This window comes from Chelon labrosus (genome assembly GCF_963514085.1).
Source record: "Chelon labrosus genome assembly, chromosome: 9".
Taxonomy (NCBI): Eukaryota; Metazoa; Chordata; class Actinopteri; order Mugiliformes; family Mugilidae; genus Chelon; species Chelon labrosus.
Genome location: NC_140359.1, coordinates 17,172,758 through 17,193,620, shown reverse-complemented (window position 1 = coordinate 17,193,620; position 20,863 = coordinate 17,172,758). Strand labels below are relative to the sequence as shown.

Here is a 20,863-nt window from a genome sequence, read left to right as displayed (position 1 = left end):
TGACAGAAAAAAAAAAGGGGAGGTGGGATAGAAGATAAGGGACGAGATTTAGTCTAGGCTTTTGTTCGTACACGTATCCATCCAGCATGCCATCAATTGTCTCATCATACTCTCATGTGAGAATTTATATACTGTCATGTACAAAAACCACATACTTTTCTTCTTAACTACTTCCTTCCCCCAGACATAAACTGTGAATCAACATTTCAACACCACTGACAAAAGAGGGTTGTGTTAGTCAGACTATACGCTGAAAATATGAGCAAAAATGAAAACTACATAAGCCATCTGCTTGTACTGGGGCACTATATTGCACCAGGTTTAGTGACTCTTCTACAAAATACAGAAATCAGACCAGATCATTTCACCGCCTCATATACATAACACTAAGACTGGCCTTTTCTGGCAATCTGCAAATACCGTTTGTGAGATGATTGTGCGGCGATGCACTGAAAATAGCCGCAGTCTTTGATGATGCCTGAAGGTTGAAGCATGTGAGACTGATGTGTGCACCGGTGATTTCAGACAAAGAGGCCACATGTGGTGGCTATACTACCAATGCCACTGCATCATTAGCCACAGCTGGTGTAAGAGTGTGTGTTCGTGTGTGTGTGTGTGTGCGTGCGCTTGTGTGTGAGAATGGCAGAGGGTGGCTGATTGGATCAAGCCAACCCCAAGGGAGAATGTGTATTTGTTATTTTAACTCTCGCCCCCGCATCACCTGTCTCTCTCACTTTGCCCACACACTACTACACACACACACACACACACACACACGCTCACACAAAAACACACACGCCCCAAAACCATAGGTTTATTGCTTTAGCGCGGATATGAAATAATGCCATTATACATGCCGGTGTGGAGATACTTCTAAAGCTTGCAGTGTATGATCCTACACACAAACACACTGACACATTGCACATGCACAGTCACAGGATTCAGCCTTGCCCTCTGTTTCAACTGTAACAGGACTTTAAACGAGGTTCAACAAGAGTCCATTCTTTTTTTTCTTGAGAGAAAAAAAATCAAAAGGATAAAGCCTTTGTTTGATTACTTTGTTCTTACTTTCTTTCTGCTTGATCCAGTGACTTACTTTGTCCACAGGTAGTCGAAATCGTGCAAGCCTGAATGTTAGATTAAAGCCGATTTATATTTCACTGATGCTCAACAGTGCTTGTAGTGATGGATATTGCAATGTATACTGTGATGTGACGACTGATATATTCAAATGTGTCAACCCTTCCACATGTTTTCTCATTCATAGGCAAATTAAGCAAGCAGAAAAGTGTAATGTCTTGCCCAATCTATTAAGATATGCATCTTTCCCTGGCAGTGGAACAAAGGCTTGGTCGCACGCTGCGCAAGATAAAAGTAGGCCAAGATATAGAGATATATACTCCCTATTGCTGCGCCGGAGAGCGGCAGAAAACATTTTGAAAAGCAAAGCTCTGCTGCGTATCTGCTACTGAGACCAAGAACGGTATAGGCGTCACAAAGGGAAACGGTATAAATCTTGCAAAGGCAAAACAAATGGCAGACCACAGAGCAAGAAGTAAGATAACAAGGCAAAGAATATCTATGACAAATGCTAAAATATGACATGCTTTGTAGATCCACCCCGAAGAGGGTCATATGGGAGTCGATAACAGCTCAGAGATGCGGGGTCTACGGGAAGAATCTGACAATGAATCACAGTAGTTTTCAAAGCAGCAGCAGCAGCAGACACACACACACACCCATACACACGATATAACAGAAAAACAGAAAATGGGCAAGTTACAATAAAATATGATTCTCCAGTTAAATCAGCGCAATCAAGCCGTATCGTGCGTGCGTGTCACTGCTCAAGTGTTAATATATATGTTCGTCACAGAGGATTATCCCCTTGATTAGCCATATTATCTGGATCCCTATAAGACCACAGATGAGTGGGTTAAAGAGCTCTCATAGTGATTACGCTACCTATGTGTGGGTGGGGACTAAGCGTGCATCGTACTCCCATGTTTTAATAATCCTAACCCCTCATCACCACCTGCTCCAGAGAGCTTTGGAAACTCATTTTATCGCAAGCTGAGACGTAAGGGGGTTGGACGTCAGAGGAAAGAGACGGCGAAAGGACATTCAAGACAGAAGGACGGCCACTTCCTTGAAAGGGAAAGGGAAAAGTGCACATTCATACCCCGCAATGCAATCAGCTTTATTTTTAGCTGCATTAATCAATTGGCACATTTTTTGTTTAGATCATTCTGAGCAGCTAATGCTCGGAAGGCTGCCTGTGCCAGAAAGCTGATTCATGGAACTAAAAATATTGTATTTACCTTGATATCCAGCTAATTTGTTTTGGAAAATACATTTTAAAGAAGGCAGGGTTATTTTTTTGGCATTTTGGAGTACGGGAAGTGTCGGGATTTTCCAAACAAGAAACCATTTTTTTGCATCCTGACTGCGATGTGTGAATAGGTTTAGGGCAACAAAGGTACTTTGGTTAATGTAAAGGAGAGGATTTCTTTGCCAGTGATAATTAACCGCTCGATATTAACCAAGACTACAATCTTTCTCAAACCTTAACCTAGGAAAAACAAACAAATATATTTAAACCAAGGTATGTCTTTGTTTGTCTTTGCATTGTCTCTCGTTGTTGCCGAGTTGGCATTGTTGGTCTGCACTGTCTGCACTGTTACATATTGTCTGCAAAAACTGCAAAAACTTGCACACGCGCACTTTATGCTCAGTCCCTTGTATTGTACTCAGTCGTATGTCTTCATGTAACTCCATGGTCCTGGAGGAACGTCCTCTCATCTCACTATGTACTGCACCTGCTATATATGGTTGAAATGACAAGTGGAATAGCTAAGAGCCTCTTTCATTTAACGTTGTGCTTTGTGACAGCCCTGTCAAAGGACAATGCTGTCAAAACATACGGCTGGTCAACAGTCTGAATTCACATCTTAGCCTAACTTTGCAGACCCTGTCAACTGTTTGGGTTATTTATGATCGCATAAATCATCATAGTGCAAAGATGCACAGAAGGACTTGGGTGACATTTAGTCTTCAGTTCAAAAATGTCTCCTGACCAGAGTTGAATCAACCCGTCAAGCGTTGACATCTTCTGCGAGATTATGCAGAGATCTTTATGCGCATATTCGGAGAAGCATACATAAGAGCCTTTCGCGATGAACCCTCTACCAGCACACACTCACTCAGACGCACACACACACAGACCCATCACTGCCAGATGTGCCACTCTCATTAATATTGGCACCGACTGCCATATATGGAGCCATCACCATAATTGCCATGTTTGTTTCCATTATCAAACACTCACACATACCCATATGATCACACAGGCGCATTAACAAAGCCACACATGCAAAATGGAACGTGCCAACCCAGTCCTCATGAGCCCAGTTAGTCCAGTCAGCAGAAAATAGCAAGGAGACATATAAATAAAAAAAATAATAAAAGGAGAGAAGGATGAGATTAAAGCAGGAGGGAGAGAAACAAAGAAAAACAGATGTAGATGGAAAAGGGGTCACGGGAAGACAAGGAGGTGGAGGGGACCCAATATTTAAAAAAAAAGACAATAGCCCAAGTGACAGTAGGAAGAGGAAACAGAGAGAAAGTGGGAGGAAACATGCTGAACGGAACAGACGGGATGAGGGATAGAGCAGCGACGGAAGAGCAGAGCATCTTTCTTTCTCTCCTGCTGCCATCAGCTTTCTTGACACAAACCCAGAAAATTGGCTATAACTGTGCCTGTTTATCAGAGGATAATACCAACAGATGCCACACACACCTACACACCCATCCACGTGCACACACAAGCACACACACACACCACCAGTGTCCTGATGTGTAGCTAAGTAGAATAGTAATCAAGCTATTCATTAGTGCAGTAACAAAGGCCATTACTGGCTAATCAACAATCTTCAAACTCAATCGAGGAAAGCTAATAGAAATTTAATCCAACAGCGCACATGACTATGTTGAAAATTGTGTGCGAATGTGTGTGTGTGTGTGTGTTGATATTGGACAAAACAATTAGCTCATTGTAATAAGATGGAAAAAAGGACTTTGTTGAGTCAAACAATTACAGGAGAGTAAAAGTTATGGAGAAAAAGAAAACAGCTTAAATGATTTGCCTGAAACGTTTTCTTCGAAATCAAATAAATAAAGGACTTAATGTGAATTCAGTGTCTAATGTGCCGTCCCTACACTATCTAGCTCCAAATTAAATATAAAAACATGGACTTGATACCTCATATAGATCCCCCTCAGACTATACAATGCATTCTCAAAACTTTCCCTTATGTTCTTACTTGACAGCATTCACAGCACACTCAGAGGTCTATTCTTAACGCACATCTGGGTTAAAAAAATAACCTGTTAGCCTGCAAAATCAAGCAAACAATCAGCCTGTTATGTGCGTACGTTTTCTATCTTTACCACTCGAGCACTGTAATTTGCAAGTGCAAAAGTAGCAACTATTGATTTGCGAAAGCAAGTTGAGGCAAAGGAGACTTTGCAGAGTGTGTGTGCGTTTGTGTTCATTCCCCTTCCTCCACAAGGCCACTTTCTCCTGTTCACTTCAGATCTTGGCACTGCAATGCATTGGTAGCGTTCTAACAAATACAAATGGGTGCGTTTCGCTGCCAGCAAAAACCTCTGCACTAATTGTCCTCTCAACTTCAAGGGCTATACCTCACTCCCACATCCACAGTAATATGCTCTCTCTGTTCCTCTATATTGGCTCATGTAATTTTTCTCTCTGTGCCATGTATTGGATTCAACCCTACAGACTTGGCTAAAGTCACTCCATCCGTGTAAAACTTTTCAGTCCAACTCTGGCTAAATTTGCAGGCTTGTATTGTTTAATGATTATAATTACTTATTTGTTTTAGGTTGAACACTCCTGTGCTGACATTTTGATAACAGCTAAGTTAACTAGCCGATTCATTCAGCTCAATCAACTGTCTGTACCTGCCAGCGCAGAGAGCAGCTGGGCTCACGCCCCTTTGAATCAGGTTGTTTGTTGCCAGGTAGTTGTGACAGATAAAATTGTACGTAGTTGTGTGCAAACTGTGTGTATGTTAAGCCTGACAGCACAAATCTGTTTTTTGCACATGCAGATTGCATACAGATTAATTTAAAAGAACAAAAAAACAAACATAAAATCTGATTTTGACAGATTCACAGGTACATCAAATCCGCATCACATCCACACAAGAAGCCGATGATGGATTTAACACAGGTGCGGATGCTTCACAGTGATCCATTAGACTCAGACTCTCATGTCGGCATTCAAGAGTGGAGAGACACAGGGAGAGGGAAAGATGATGGAAGTGGCATGGACTCTTGGAGAGCTAAATGTCTGATGGCACTTTGAGGGGAGGCTTCTGTACAGGCTAAGGAAGGATTCGACTGGAACAGGACAATTTAAAGCCTCATCACCAGCGTAGTAGGTAGGTACGTACGTGGTTAATGAGGCCTACGTTATTACCACAGTAATCCATGCAGATGAGCTGATGATGTGTCCAGTCTGTCCTAAAGATCTAATTTGAGAATCTGATTTGCCGATAGTCTGAACACAGTTGTAGACAATCTGGCAGATTGGGTAATGTCACACAAAACTCGGACCCACTTATGTAGATAATTCTTAATAAAAGTGTGAGGGCCAAAATTTGGGAGAAAAAAGCAAAGCTGGAAGAGAGGGCTGGAAAATGGCTTTGAAATATGAGAAAACCCCAGTGTTGTGGCAGGTATGATGTGTTTAAGGACTTGGTAAGTACAACTAACATGGAGAAGCCGTGGAAAACACTCTCCATTCGGGTTGCAAAGAACGCTAACTTGCTTAAAAATTTAACGTGATTCAGAAATACAACCAGGGAGCAGAGAATACTGACAAGAGGCCGCCGTGTTGCAACAAGACAAAAGGGAGTAGCCTACAAAGAGACAAAGACAACGTGTCAGAAGCAGAAACGGATCAAACGCAATGCCAAGAAATTGATCAGTTTTCAGGCTATATTAAGAATAAAGCGTAGATGTCTGTGCATTTGTCGGGAACAATTGTTAATGATATCCTAGCCACTGAATTGCATTGATTGTGCAATTTTCCAGAAACCTCCAGTATATCTGTCACTGTCTTAATTGGCCATATGTCCTGGTGTTTCCTTCTGCATTCCCTTTACACTTGGGAGGTGATTAGGACAAACATGCTGCCCACTGCTTCTGCTGGGAATATACTACAGCCATCAACCCCACTATCGCACAATGCATGCCAGGACTGGCCAGACTGGGCAGATTGCGCAGGTTAACACAAGGTTACCGCACGTGTGGACAGAAATATATGGGACATAAGAAGGTGAACAGTGGATGTGTGTGTGTGTGTGTATCGCTGCCTATGTGTGTTAATGCCAACATGGGATTTCAGAGACTCTGACAGCTTAATTAACTAGATCCAGGCGAGTGACATAAAGACCTAATTAACCACACTGACATAACTGGGTTGCCATCAACAATCATCCCACGCTGATGCTATAAAAGATACCTTTCATAAAAAGCAGTAGTTAAAATGGTTTGTTTTTCCGTTTTAGGAAGTTTCACAGCATTTATCTGTTTAAGAATCCATTAAGAACTTATTCTATCTACATTATATTGCCCATACCCTGTAAGCACATCACACTTACAGTACTTATATCAATTCATAAGGAGTTTAAAAAGAGAGGAAGCTAAGAAGATTCATGTGTAAAGGTAAGAAGAGTAACTACTAGCTCACATCTTTGCATCAGCATATATTCTAGTAAAATGTGAAAGATAAAAACACATCTGTTGGGGCAGGATCATTTAATTCTCTATGGTGTTGTCTATAAAAAGAAGTAGGACTTAGCGGATATTCCTAAAAGAGTTGCACCACTAGGAATTGAAATGTAGTCGGGCATCAAGGAAGAAGTATATATACAAGAGAAATAGTCCCCAATGTGCAGCAGAGTGTAAGGAATAGCAGAGCGCTCTCCAAGGTGTCCCGCACAGACAGAATTGGGACACAGGAGGACATCCAGTTGGACTGGGACAGGCCTAAAGAGGCCTATTTATAACCTGCTACTCCGCTGCACCTTGCTGCATCCCCACTGAATGACATGTACACAAGGAACATGAGCACTGTATTACTCAGTTGTGAAACTGTTTTTGTGACTCTAAATATGTTGTGGAATGATTCACAGCACAGCATTTATGGTCCAACATGCGCTTTTTAAGAACCTATATAGCACAGTGCAAGCGCACATCCCTGAAAACTTAAACAAAGCAAGTTAATGGCTCGCTTTCAGCAACGTAACCTTATGAATGATAGAAAGGAAAGGACAAGAGGGTGGGACAAGTAGAAGCAGGTGAAATGAAAGAGAGGAGAGACAGTAAAGGAGAGGAAAAAAAAAACAAAGTTGCTCAGCACAAAAGGAGGTCACAGATGTGCTGAACAGAAAGCTTGCATCGGCTCCAGAGTACACACACACACACACACACACACCCGCGCGCACACATAGCGTTACCTCTGAGATTTAACACAGGTGCGGATGCTTCACAGTGATCCATTAGACTCACCCTCTCATGTCAACATTCAAGAGTGGAGAGACACAGAGAGAGGGAAAGATGGATGGGGAACAATCTCAAGAGAGGGCTGGGTAAAGAAAAGGTATTTCCACGGCAACGGTGAAGGAGGGAAAGATAGAGAGTTAGGGAGGCAGTGATTATGGTGGGGTGGAGGAGGACGAGGAAACGGGGGAGCGCAGGCCAGGAGCAGATACCTGTGGGTGATCCATTAAAGCTAAGCCAACAGTGTTAACAAATAGGGAGAGAAAGTGAAAGAGGAGGAAGAGAGGGAGAGCGAGAGAAAGAGGGAGAGAGAGAGGGAGCCTGTGGAGGGGAGGAGAGAAAGCGTGCAACGGAATAAAAAGGGTAAATGAAAAGGTAATAAGGAGGTGAGGGAGACTGGAGGAGGGATGGAGCGATGTGGAATTTCCATAGTACGTCAACAATTAGGGAAAGAAAAATGAGGGGGAGAGGAAAGAGACGGAGGTGCTGAATGGAAGGAAAAGGGAGAGGAGAGACTAGTTACAGATGATATAGTGGAGTAATTTATTAGGGCCAGCACTTGGGAAAACAAGAGCAGGGAAGTAAAAGTCCTGCGGAATGCAGGGGGAGAGCAGAGGACGAGAAAAACAACAGCAAGAGACAGGAGGAAGCTGCTGAGGGTAATATTTAACCACCGAATCCTTGTGTCAAAACACAAGGAATGCGTGTGTGTGTACAATCGACCAGTAATTCCAGCTACGGCTAGCTTTCTCAACACATCTCTCTAAAGGGCAGAACCAGGCATTACAAAGATGGACTACCACTGTGGAAGATTGATAGATGGGCTGCACTTTTGAGACTTGGTGCAGGTGGTTTGGTGAGTAAATGGGGGGAAAGGACGTTCAAAAGCGAAGGAAGCAGAGAAGAAGGCCAATGACTTGGAAGTGGGAGTTCAAAAAAACCATGAAAGAGAGTGTGAGCATGATTTGTGACATCAAAACTTGGAAAAAGCGAATCCTGGTCCAATACGCAACTTCCTGAACACAGAAAGTGGTCTTTCAGACAACCTATTGCATCCAGTAGTTAGATTTGAATGAAGAATATCTGCATATTCAAGTTTTTTCTATTTTTTAAAAAATAATTTCAAACATTTTAACCAGATAATTACAACACATCAGATAAAAATTGAATCCAAAGCAAGGTATTTTCAAGTTGAGCAGCGGATGAACTTATTACTCCATCCTAACACTTCAAAAAACGAGTGCCAAATTAGAAACGGATGAGGATTATAAACAAATTCCATTACAAATGACTGAAGTTTTAACGCCTGAGGTTTGTTTCCACGAACTGGGAAGCTTGAGGAAGAGACAAGCCTGTGGGCTTAGAGCTTTGGGGTAAAACAGCAGGTACAAGCAGGGGAAGGAACGCTGACGAATATGAACCTGAGGCTCGGGGAGCAAAGCCATTTCCCCACTGAGATGGAGATGGGGATAAGGGAGCTCCTCATTTAAAATTGAACTTTTTTACCGCATGTCCCATTTAAATATTTCAAGCTTGTGCTTCTAAAAATGAGATATTTTCACCAACATTTGAAGGCTACACTCGGCTACCTGCAATGGTGGCCACGAAAGACAAGATAAAAGACTTAGCTTAGTGAAATGTAGTTTTTAACAATTATTGCAAAAGAGTTTGAGAACCCCTGATTAGCGATGGGAAACAAGTTGAACTGGAAATTAGAAACAACAGGAAAAAATAAAGAAATTAACTGAGTTAAGAAAAAAAAGTCATGGCTGTAAGCAAAGGAAAAATCATGGGGACTCTGATAGCAACACTGGTAGCTGAAGGGAGGGAGGGGGAATACAGAGATGACAGTTTGGGGTGAGAGTGTTAGGGGATGGAAAGTTAAAATGAGACCCTGGGCTCAAATCATTAGAGGAAGAGGCAAGACGAAAAAACATCCAAATCCACTCAACAGCTCAGACACGCCGAGGGAACATTTCCCCAAACAGACGCTGACCTAGTAACAGCTGGAATCAGAATCAACACCTCAAATACCGCTGAGGAAAAGTTCAAAAGGGAAACGCTTTCAACTAGTGACTGGAGGATCAGAAAGTTGGGAAATTAAAAGATTTGACTTGTTCTCTCCTCTGGTCTAATATAGCACGCTGTACTTTTTGTTCTCGCCTAATCCGGCAGCTCAAAATGTCACACGGATACGTTTGCTCGGGAGGTATTCAGCGGCATGCAGACATAATAAGAGGCAGTTAAAATATGGCAACACTGAAAACTGTTTGACCAATGTCAAACTGCCGTCTCTTCCATTTATTATTTGAACAGGATCTCTTCTCTTAAGTCATCACCAGTAATTATTTAACACGTTAAAAACACTTTTTTAGGACAACCAATAATAATAATACATGTAATTGGTGTAAAGTGGTCACAGTAAGTCTTCCTATGAGAGTTTATGGAACTTCCTTAAGTCTCTAAAGGTGGCGTCTGGCGCCTGACAAGGCTTTCCTGGTTGCAATGAGCCAGTGTTGAAATGACTGACAGGTTGTTAAATTACAGAACAGGCCTGTGCACGGTTACGGGTCAGTGCGGTAAAAGCGCCGAAGCGCTCTGTATCTGTGCCTCTGTTGCTTCCTTCATTTCTCTGGACAGTGATGCATTTTGCCTTTCCTGCTGTAACCCTCCAGTTTACTAAGTACTTTAACATCACTAATGGCAACAGCAGAAGACAAAGAGACGGGGAGGCAGGGAGAGGTGAAAGAGCGATAGAAATGCAAAGTGCCAGCCGCAAGGAAAAAGAAAATATAGAAGACAGAAACAGTGGGGATAAAATTAGAGCGATGGGAGAGTGAGCAAAACAAACCACGGGACGCTGCTAAAGAGCATTTAAGTGTCCCAGTGCACACCTGTAATGTCTGACTCATCTCTGAGTGAATGCTTCTCTAGCAAGGTGTGCCATCAGCTTAAGCAGCCTGACCTAATTCTGGTTCATTTTTAGACTTTCCATGCAGATACTTACAGTATAATTACAATAAACAACTCTGATTTACTGGGATTATGCAAATGGGAAATTTGTGTCTAAAGCAATTACATTAATTTAATCAGAGGTGAACTTTAGGGGTTTCTAACGAGGATGTTTTCCTTTCATAGTCCGGCTAATTGTTACTCACTCGAATTTTCATTTCTCAGTGTGTTCTCGGCAGGACAGAGATGCATGTCCTCAAAAGTTATTTTACACACTAAGGGTAATCAGGAACGCGCTGTACCCCCTTGTGCTTCAAGGCCAGCCTTGCTAAGTTATTTTAGTGTTGTGATTTAAAAAGAATTTGCATGTTCAAGGTGGATTCAGGACATTTTCCCTCTTCTGCTAATGGTGTCAGTTTTCACAAACAGGGTTTATAATAAAATTGCAATGTATTTAACCCTTTATAGGGCGAGGAGCTATAGAATAGAATAGAATAGAATAGAATAAAACTTTATTGTCCACCGAGGTGGACAATTTGGCTTCGGCTCACCAACACAAAGAACAGTACTAAAATACCAAAGTTGACAAATACAGACAAACAACATTACATTGACATAATAATAAATACAATAAGAGAGTGGATGGCAGTTCAAGTCACTACATGTGGATTGGTCACTTGGTTGTGTTAAGAATGCTGATGGCATTAGGGATAAAAGACTTTTTAAAAAAAAACCTTGGCCAGAGGGGCTCTATAGCGCCTCCCGGATTTCAAAAGTTCGAACTGATTAAAAAGAGGGTGAGAGCTATCTGCCAGGATTCGCTTAGCTTTCCTCCCCGTCCTCTCAGTATATATGTGGGTCAAAGACTTTTGGGGTTTTCCCACAATTTTGCTTGCGATTGCCACAATCCTGTTTAGTTTATTCTTGCACTTAAGTGTCCCATCCAAGCAGATAGATGAAATGTAAGTACACTCTCTATGTGTGCAGTATATACAAGTTCCAGAATCACTGGACTGACCCCAAGACAGCTCAGTTTTCTAAGAAGGTGAAGCCGCTGTGAACATTTCTTAAAAACAAAGTCTGTGTTTTCCGAGAAGGTTATCTGGCAGTCCAGAACTGTGCCAAGGTATTTAAAAGTTTCCACAGTTTCAACAAGTTGTCCATCAAGTGAAACTGGCACTACTGTCAGATCTTTTTTCGTGCAGACAACCATATTTGGTAACTTCAGCACACATTTTAAATTGTGTCCCCATGGCTCTCAGTGAGGTTTAGAAGCATGTGGTTTCCACCTAGCCATTCAGTGAAGAACTATTAGGTACCATGAAGATGTGGCCCAATGCTATCTGGTGTGATAATGTGTATATTGTGCCTGAAACAGCACTTATGTTCTTACCACTTAAGGGCAAGATCATCTTCATTGGCGTTGAAGAAAATGAAATGTCACAAAAGCAATAATGTCTTCTTTTGTTCTATAATAGCACTGCAGTGATGAAATTTAGACTTCCCAAGTATTTCAATGAGTGCCCTATAAAGGGTTAAGAGTGTCTGCAGGAAAACATACAGAACAGTATTTTATAATCTTCTTCAAGAATAAAAGGTTATTTTTTAATTATTGGTAGTTTTTTGTGCAATATGCATATAATACACAATCCTAAATGAAAGCAGAAATCCTAAATAAATACATTTATGAATGTATTTTATAGTTGTATTATGAGTACGAAGGTAACCTGTTCAGTACTTTTATAGTGCTGTTTTTGTGTGTGTGTGTGTGTGTGTGTGTGCCTCAAAGCTGATTCTCTGTACAGTGTAGGAGTACTGATGACACTCCATAATCATTAAAGCACGGAGAGGCTCTGAGCTGATTGGGGCCATGCTAATCCTTTTTAATTGACTCTCCAGCTCTCCAGCGTTATTAAAACCACGCAATAACTAAATCAGCTCGGCTTTATTAGCCTGGTCAGCTCAACAATCAGTGGCGTCCCTGTTTGTTTGTGTTGTGCATTTTGTTGATGGTCGCATCGGGTAAAGCCGGAGCATGGTAAACAGCCTACCAAATGGCCACATGCCTCTGCTGGAAAATATTGTATACTGAATGCAGTTGCATTCCGACTGGGAATTCCTGCAGCGCACAATTTAACAGAGGTGAGGAATGAGTGTTGAACAAATAGACTTCAGGACCAGAAATTGCAAGTCATTTTTCTTCTCTGCTACAGTTAATGTTGGCTTTTTTAAATCTTTTAACTTGGAATGCGACCCAACTGTACTTTGCACGGATATTTTAACGCATGCTTAGTTTATGTTAACAAACGAAAAAAAGACAGTTTTGCAAAGCTGTGCATCAGGAAAAAAAGCAGATGCCATCAATAGCTGCATTTTCTCTCTTTATAGCTTGCCGAAGAACTATAGGGGCATCTTTTCTCTAAGTGCTGTACCTCAGTCTCTGCCAGGTCACACTTAAGTAGCCTGTAGCCGTCTACCTTTGAAAGAATTATACTTCTGAAACCAGCGAAGCGTCGGTCGAGCCAAGGGATTCTTGGCAGAGCGGTTGACAAGCTAATGTTTCAATACAGTTCCAGGGTGTAAGCAGTATCGTGGCTAATACAGCTCAGCAAAAAATGTGATTTCACACCACCAAACACATGTTAAATAGTATTAAAGGAGGCCTCCCTCAGACGGCTGAAGATCGCATATCGTTGCAGACATATTTTTGGACTCCGCAAAGATTACACGGCCGTTATCTGATAACATTCTGTTATCAACGCGGTCGAATTCATTACAGAATATTCACTGACAACGACCTCCTTTAGTAACTCATAAGACTACTTTACTGTAAGTGAAAAGCAATTAATTGGTAGCAATTATTCAAAGCCCTGTCTTATTAAACTTTCCCAGTCTTGGTCCCAAATGAGAAATTTACTGTGCCAATTACTCTGCTAGTTAAGTATATAAAATAATCTCACAACTCTTCCCAGACTATTTTTAGGTGCTAAATTATTATTATTTCCTAAATTATTTTTGCATGTTCATTGTGTTATAATAATACACATACACAGAAATATTTTATATATGTTTTGATGCATGTGCACAAGTTTTTTTTTTCTGGCCCTGAAAGACTTACAAAGGTCTAACAACTTATAAAACCTGACGGAACAGAACGGAGTTTTGTTATGTGACACTGTCGCACCCTGTGTCGAAACAGTGTGTTCATTCATCCATGACAACACTGTCAGGATTGCCGAGGGCAGCACGGGTAGCTGTCTGACAATGCAGCACACTCTTCGCTGTCATGTCACCATCAATCCACAGCTTTGTCTCGAACTATGTCAAGGAAGACAGGGGGGCATGAAGAAGACTGAGAGACTGTGATAGTTACAGAGGGAGTCTAAGTGGGGAAAAAAAAGACCACGAGAGAGAGAGAGAGAGAGATAACAGTCAATAAACAGATGTGAAGAAAATTAAAAAGATGAAAATGTAAATTGAGACAGAAAACCAAGAGAGACATGCATAAACAGAAAAAAAAAACACTGTGACTGGAAAGAAGTTTTCTTGAGGGCATAGAAAATCAAGAGGAAAGAAAACAAAAGCATCAATGTAAAAGCTAAAGTTCCGGTCCAACAGGAGCCCGTGTAATATTGTGATGTGAATTCTTCCACGTCACTGACATAAAGCCGTTAATTGCAAAGGCAGACTATGCTAGAAGTCTTTGCCAAAGCTTTTGAACAGGTAATGAAAGAGGAGAGAGAAGACTCTCCTAATTTGTGGGGTGCAGGGGGAATCTACACAAACGCCTTCATTATCTTCCACCCTCATACTTCTAAATTGAGCACCAGCTCAACCCTCGACGCACCGTACACACAAAGGAACAAAGTCCTAGTTTCGAAAAAGACACAAACCTCAAACCACAGAGAACTTAAACTACATATGATCATCGGTTTGCATACTTCCTGTCCTCTAAGGAGGGAGGAAAATAATGCAGGTTGAGTTGTCAGTTAAGAAACAAAATACAGAGTTCCTGTACGTAATGAGAAGCTTCCCTGTTTGAATTCTGATTTATAGTTTCTCGAAATGGCCTATGATGGGCAAATGTACTTTAAGTGCATGTAGCTCCAGTCGCCGTGAGATCTGAAATAGCAAGACTAGTCCCCTTTGTGTGAGGAAGCCAAGATAAACATCTTGATTTAGTGTTTTCATAAAACGCTCCTGGATCAGCAAACAGTACGTGCACTCGGAAGTCAGCGTTACACGGGAAAAGGAAGAAAGGCACAGGAGAAGTAACGAGAAAGAAACAGTTTGCTATGGACTTTGCAAACAAAATATACTTGAGTATCCCAGTCTAGACGGGACCAGTGGTTGGAACCGAATGGTACTGAACTGAGAAAACAAGCACATATTTTATGACTATATGAAGAGAGAGGAAGTCAATGGGTGAAAATAGTGAGGAGGTCTCATAGCTGATGCTGAGGTTTTGCAATGGAAAATCTACATTTCTGATGCAGTTCTACACAGTCTGCTGGCTTTGGAGTGGGATCTGACTAATGCCTGCATTTACTGACATGGTTCATCACTGGATGAGGAGCTCCCAAGGCTCCTAAAATCACAGCTTATACTGGATATGTATATATTTTTTTTCTAATTCTCTTTCTCTGCGTATGCAGCTGTGACACTATCTTTCTGAAAATACAGAGTGGTTATAAAGGAATGTGACAAAAGCATGATGTGTGAGCGCTTGTATGCATCTCCGTGTGTCCATTCCTGCGTCAGTGTGCACACATCATTAGATGATGATAATAATCCCTCGCCGACATCCAGCGACAACATATTCAGCACCAAAACAAAAGTGGATCCTCTTCATCTGCCCCATTTGTAAATTACTCTGCAGTGATAGACCGTCGCAACAGCATTTTAATAATCTTAACACCATTTGAATAATTCACCTTGGTCTGAATAAAAAAAAAAGAAAGAAATAAAAAAAGAGATTGCTGACTAATCTGTGGATTACGGTGATGATTTCTGACAGAGGTTGAGGATCAAGGTAAAATGTGATGGGAGATGAGCCGTGGAGCTTACTATGGTAGCTGAAAGAGGATTAAGGTAAGGATGTATTGGGGAAGCAGCAGCATTACATAAATTGTTTTTGTGCACAAAACAGGCACACACACACACAAATGTACTTAGCTACACACATGTGCACGTGTGTGGCCTGACTTTTCACTTCTTCCGGTGCAATGTCCACAACACTAAATATCTAATGCTCTATGTGATATTCAAAATGCTGTCTGTAGATCCTTTTGTATAATTTCCACTTCATTCAATTTAAAAAAAAAATTGCGCGTCGCCATGTGTACTGTTTTCTTTTTCTTTTTTAGCGTATTCATGAGTTCACTGGATAAAAGAAGTCTTTCATCTTTAAATCCGTTGACAGAACTGGTAGATTGTTCTGGCTAAAACCACATTTTTTCGATCTATATTCAGAACCTGCAAATAGTTTATCTTCCGGCTTTTGGTAAATGCTGTCTGAGGCACAGAGGAACATCAAGCTCCAGCGGGATTTGAAAGGGGTATAAAGCTAAAGGAATTCAATAGATCTGCTTCTATCTCCAGACACAGGAAGAGAGCATGTCTTATTTGTTAGACAGTTTAATTCACACTGTCACCTTCACTGTGCATTTAAACCTCTCCACTGGCACCAGAGTTATAACCCGCAGATAGATTCAGCTAGTAAACGTCATCACAGGACACATTAACAGCGGTGACTGCAGGGATTGAAAAGGACTGTGTGTCTGTGTACAGTATACTGTACGAGTGTGAGAATGAGGTAGCCATTAGCATTTTGGCCACAACGCAATGCTGATGCATTCTGACAGATAAGTCCGCTAGGATTTGCATCACAAAGGTACACGTACACACACATGGGTAATTACACAAATGCACACGTATAGAATTATTCCACGCTGGTTAACGTGGAAAGTCATTCACAAAAAATGACATTGATGGTCATTGCAGGGGAGGTGTACGTGTGTGTGAGGTTCTCACAAACACATCTCTATCCAACGACTGTCACAGCTACCTCCTGGGAAGATGTGTGTGTTCTCCCTGAAGGTGAAAGTTCTCATTTGAACCGCTGGCTGTGATCAGCTAGAAAACGGCAACCTTGGAGGTGCCAGCTGGACGTATGTCTTGCTCAAGGACACCTAAGTAGGGCGAACACGGCTTGACGCGGAGCTTGTATTGAAATGCCACGCTGCGGAATACAGTGAAATTAACAAAATGCAAGGTGTTCTGCTGTAAATACAATAAACTATTGTGTAAAACTTCATCTTGACGTTAAAGTTCACACACAGACTGATACGGCTGATCACAAGCCATTATCCATGCAAATAACGTGCTCTAATTTAGGGTGTGGATTGAGTGGTTAAGAATGTGACAGGAACTTGACCAGGATCCAAAAACGTATCCAGTTACTGTCTGACTTTGCATGTGTGTGTGTGTGTGTGGGTGTGTGTGTATTTGTGTCTCTTAGGGATAGACACGTGGAGGGCCTGTCACCACACACTGATGTGTTTATTTCACTGCAGCTGGGGTAATCACTCACGCACAGTGACAGACGCAGACAAGCGTACACACAAATATTCACCCTCCGTCTCACACACACACGCGAGCGCAAACCTATAACTCCACCTGTTATGTGGAGTCCCCTGACTTAGCCTGGCCTTTGGGGTCATGACACTCTTTCAGGCTTCAAGACAAATGTATTTGCTGTCAGTCTGCTGCTACATGTCTTAATGACCGCAGCAGTTTTTGTTGTTTTTGTTTTAAAACATATGAAGTGAGGTTGACAGTGGCTAAACTCCACATAGCTTCTTACTTTGACTGGAGTTTCTTGAGTATCATAAGCTGATTTGAAGAGAGAAAAGACCAAAACCTGAACTAAACTGTGAGCATTTCTCACTGAAAGTCAACATTGTGCTGCACCTGTTGCAAGTTTTACCGTCTGTGTCCATAAAGCCTTTCCTGTTGAACTGCTGAACCCTCCCTGCTCAATCCAATAGCTTTCCACCAGCATTTAAAGGCTTTCCATCACAGTCTAAAGAGATTTAGATGTGTCTCAAGGATTTCACAATGCCTCAAATTGTGTCTCTCTGGAGCTTTAGATTGAAAGAGAGGGAAAAAAAATGGCTAGAGGAGACTGACTGTTGACAAGAGCGGCACTGTCAGAGGAAAATGAAAAGGAAGTAATGGTACATCGGTGTGTAGACATTTTCTTTGCAGTCTCAGATTAGTTTGACCCTGACCTCTCAAGGCTAGCACCTGTGCAGCAGTTAAAATGATCACTGGCTAATCCGTCCTTTAGTGTACACCTTGTCTTGATTTAGTGTGTGCATGTGCATTTCTTTAAGGCTCTATCTCCACACGTGAATGTACGGACAGATGTCCGTGTGCGCTTATGTCGGCATTTGTAAGTACCTTGCATGAACGTGAATGTAAAACGTGTACGTGTGTTTGTTTAGCGAGTTGAGGCCTCGGTTCGGCATGTTGACAGCCATGTGATGCCAGCCGGGCATTAAGATGCGGGTATCACATATCAGGGCAGCAACCCCGTCACATTGACAACTTTACAGCGGCCGTCAACTGGTCGACACGGCAACCGCAGACGCTAATATTAGAACATTTTTAGAGCGGTCACAGGACACCAGCAACAAGAGCTGTCAATCAAACAAAAGGGGAAGAATTTAAAAGAAAATGATGGTCTGTAAGAATTGCTAAATGAAAGGAAAATGTGAACCGGGAAAAGAGAACGGACATGATAAGAACAAAGAGAAATAGAAAGTCAGAAGAGATAAAAAAAAAAAAAAGAAAGTCAGGGCTACAACCTGAGGTCATCGGCAGGCTTTAAACCTAAATCCCTCTAATCAGCTTCAGCAGACAGGAGAGACAGACCAATCCATTCGCCCCCAGATCCCATTATGACAGGAGAAAAAGGAATGGAAAAGGTAGCAAATTGAACACGGAAAAAAATAGCTCTGAGAGTCCGTGTGTGTGTGTGTGTTCATGGGAATAGTGGGTATGCCTCTCTGCATAAATGTGTTGTGTTCAAACAGGTGTCAAAAATAAAATGCACCGAGAAACGCAATTAAGGCACGGGTAGTAATGAGCCATTAGTGTGGAGATTTGTTTCCGAGACGAATGAATGTGGATTTGTGGCAAAAAAACAAAAAAACAAGATGAGAAAAAGCGTCCTCCATGTTCGTGTGTGGTTTCTGTTGATGAACTGATGTCACAATACCACCAATTTATTCTCGTAATTTTGTCACAAAAGAGGTTTCTGGAAGTGGAAGAGCGGGATTACTTTGTCATTCCCTGTACCACTCATCTTCCTGCCACGCCTTCACCTTCCCACACTATCCCCCCACTTTGTATGCTGGTCTGTCTGAGTGCCTCGGTCGCCCCCTCTCCTTCAGTTTCTCTCTCCCCCCCCCCCCCTCTCAGGGGAGCTGTGTACTTAGGCGCAATTGAAAACGACTATCAAACCCCGAGGAGCGAACCCTGATTCAGGGCCTCCTTATCCGGTAGCGCAGCCCTCTCCAAGTGCCGAGCTGCTCATCCCCAGCGACCAGCTAAATGAAATTATGTATTTTCATCCGCCCAGGTGGGAACACAGCCAAACCAGGAGAGTGAAGAACAATCTGAATTGTAAATGGCGTTCTTCACTGTAGTTACAGCCCTCGGGGAGTGGAAGTGACATGTGTGGCTCTGGCAAAGTGGATGTTTGTTCTCCGACAAGTCTGATGGGCGAATAAAATGTCAACGTGCTGACAATGTACTTGAAGGATATAATATTGTCTTGTACAGAGGTGGTTAGTGTGAGTGTGTTTATGAACGCTACACTTGTAGTCGTACTTAACACCCACATCTGTCAATTGAATGGGTAGTTATATCGTTGCCCTCTCTGCTAGAATAGAGATATATAACCTTATATGGGTAAATTAATTTATGTGGTATTTTATTAAACTGTAATCACTTTGATTCAGTTTTTATTAATATTCACAGTGTATACGTGCATGTGAAACAAAAAGAAATAACACTTTCTTGGTCCTTTTGGAGTCCGTTTACTCTCAATGCAGAGCTACAGCAAGAGAGCGAGCAATGAAGATGTGAAGCAGAGGAACAGAAGCTAAAGCTGTGTATCGCTGGGATTTCTTCACGCAACTTGTGTTCAAATTGGCTCTCTGGGGACATTTATGTCTAAGTTTAAACTTTGGTTCTTTGGATCAGCGTTGCCTCGGTGCAGCAGCGCTTTCAAGCACCTGTCACTCAAAACAAGACTCGGGCTGTTCCCTCGATTTTCCCCGTGACGATTCAACGCGCGTCTTGTTGCGTAATGTGAAACAATGGATTACATTTCTGAAAAAGTATTTGAAAACAAGATAAGTTTAATATTTAGTCTGTTAATGTATTACTAATGTGTCACATAATTGAATGTTCCCCCCGTGATTATGATGAATTCTCTGCAGCCAACACTAATCAGGCATAACATTATGACCACCTTCCCAATATTGTGTAGGTCTCCCTTTTGCCTCCAAAACAGTTGTGAATCATCAGAGAATGGGTGGTGTCTGGCAACAGAAGGTCCTATGGGTTGAGGGGAGGGGCCTCTGTGTATCAGGCTTGTTCCATTTTTGTGTGTGTATCTGTGTCAGGCTGCATCCTGCTGGTGATGGTTGCTGCCATCAAGGAGTGTCATTGCTATGGGGTGGGGGTGCCTGGTCTGGTCTAGGTGGGTGGCGCATGTCTAAGTAACATCCACATGAATGCCAGGTTCAAACGTTTCCCAGCAGAACACTGAATTATCACAAGATGGTCAATGTTAATGGCTTCTCCTGTCAGTGGTTTTAATGTTGTGGCTGATCGATGTAGCCAACAAACCGAAATTTAGGAGGATTCCTGGTGGAATGTTTTTTTTTTTGTTTGTTTTTGATTCTCCCCAGCAACACTACTATAAAAAAAAGGCTATTTAACAAAATGTGTCAAAAAGGCACAAGACCTTTTTTATGCAGTGCACCCTTCAGCCACTGACTGCAGACTGTGCACGCAGCCATCAAACCTCTCCATTCTGCTGCCTGTCTTTCAAAGTTCCAGGCAATTTCAGAAAGTGTCACATCTGTAATAACTGACTTTTCTGTGGCACTTTCAAGTTACTTCCACTTGATGATTTCTATTTTTGTGTCTTTTTACATCCTCCCTTGTCTTCGTTGTGTCATCCCTTCTCTTCAGTGGCTCCCTTGCTCTGCTCCGGCAGCCCTCGCTGCTAAGCTCACGTCTC

General features: G+C 42.0%; 1 protein-coding gene across 1 annotated transcript in view; it reads right to left on the bottom strand.

Moving 5' to 3' along the window:
* The window catches only part of unc5ca (unc-5 netrin receptor Ca), a 184,168-nt gene that overhangs the window by 43,288 nt on the left and 120,017 nt on the right, over positions 1 to 20,863 (bottom strand). The window lies entirely within an intron of this gene.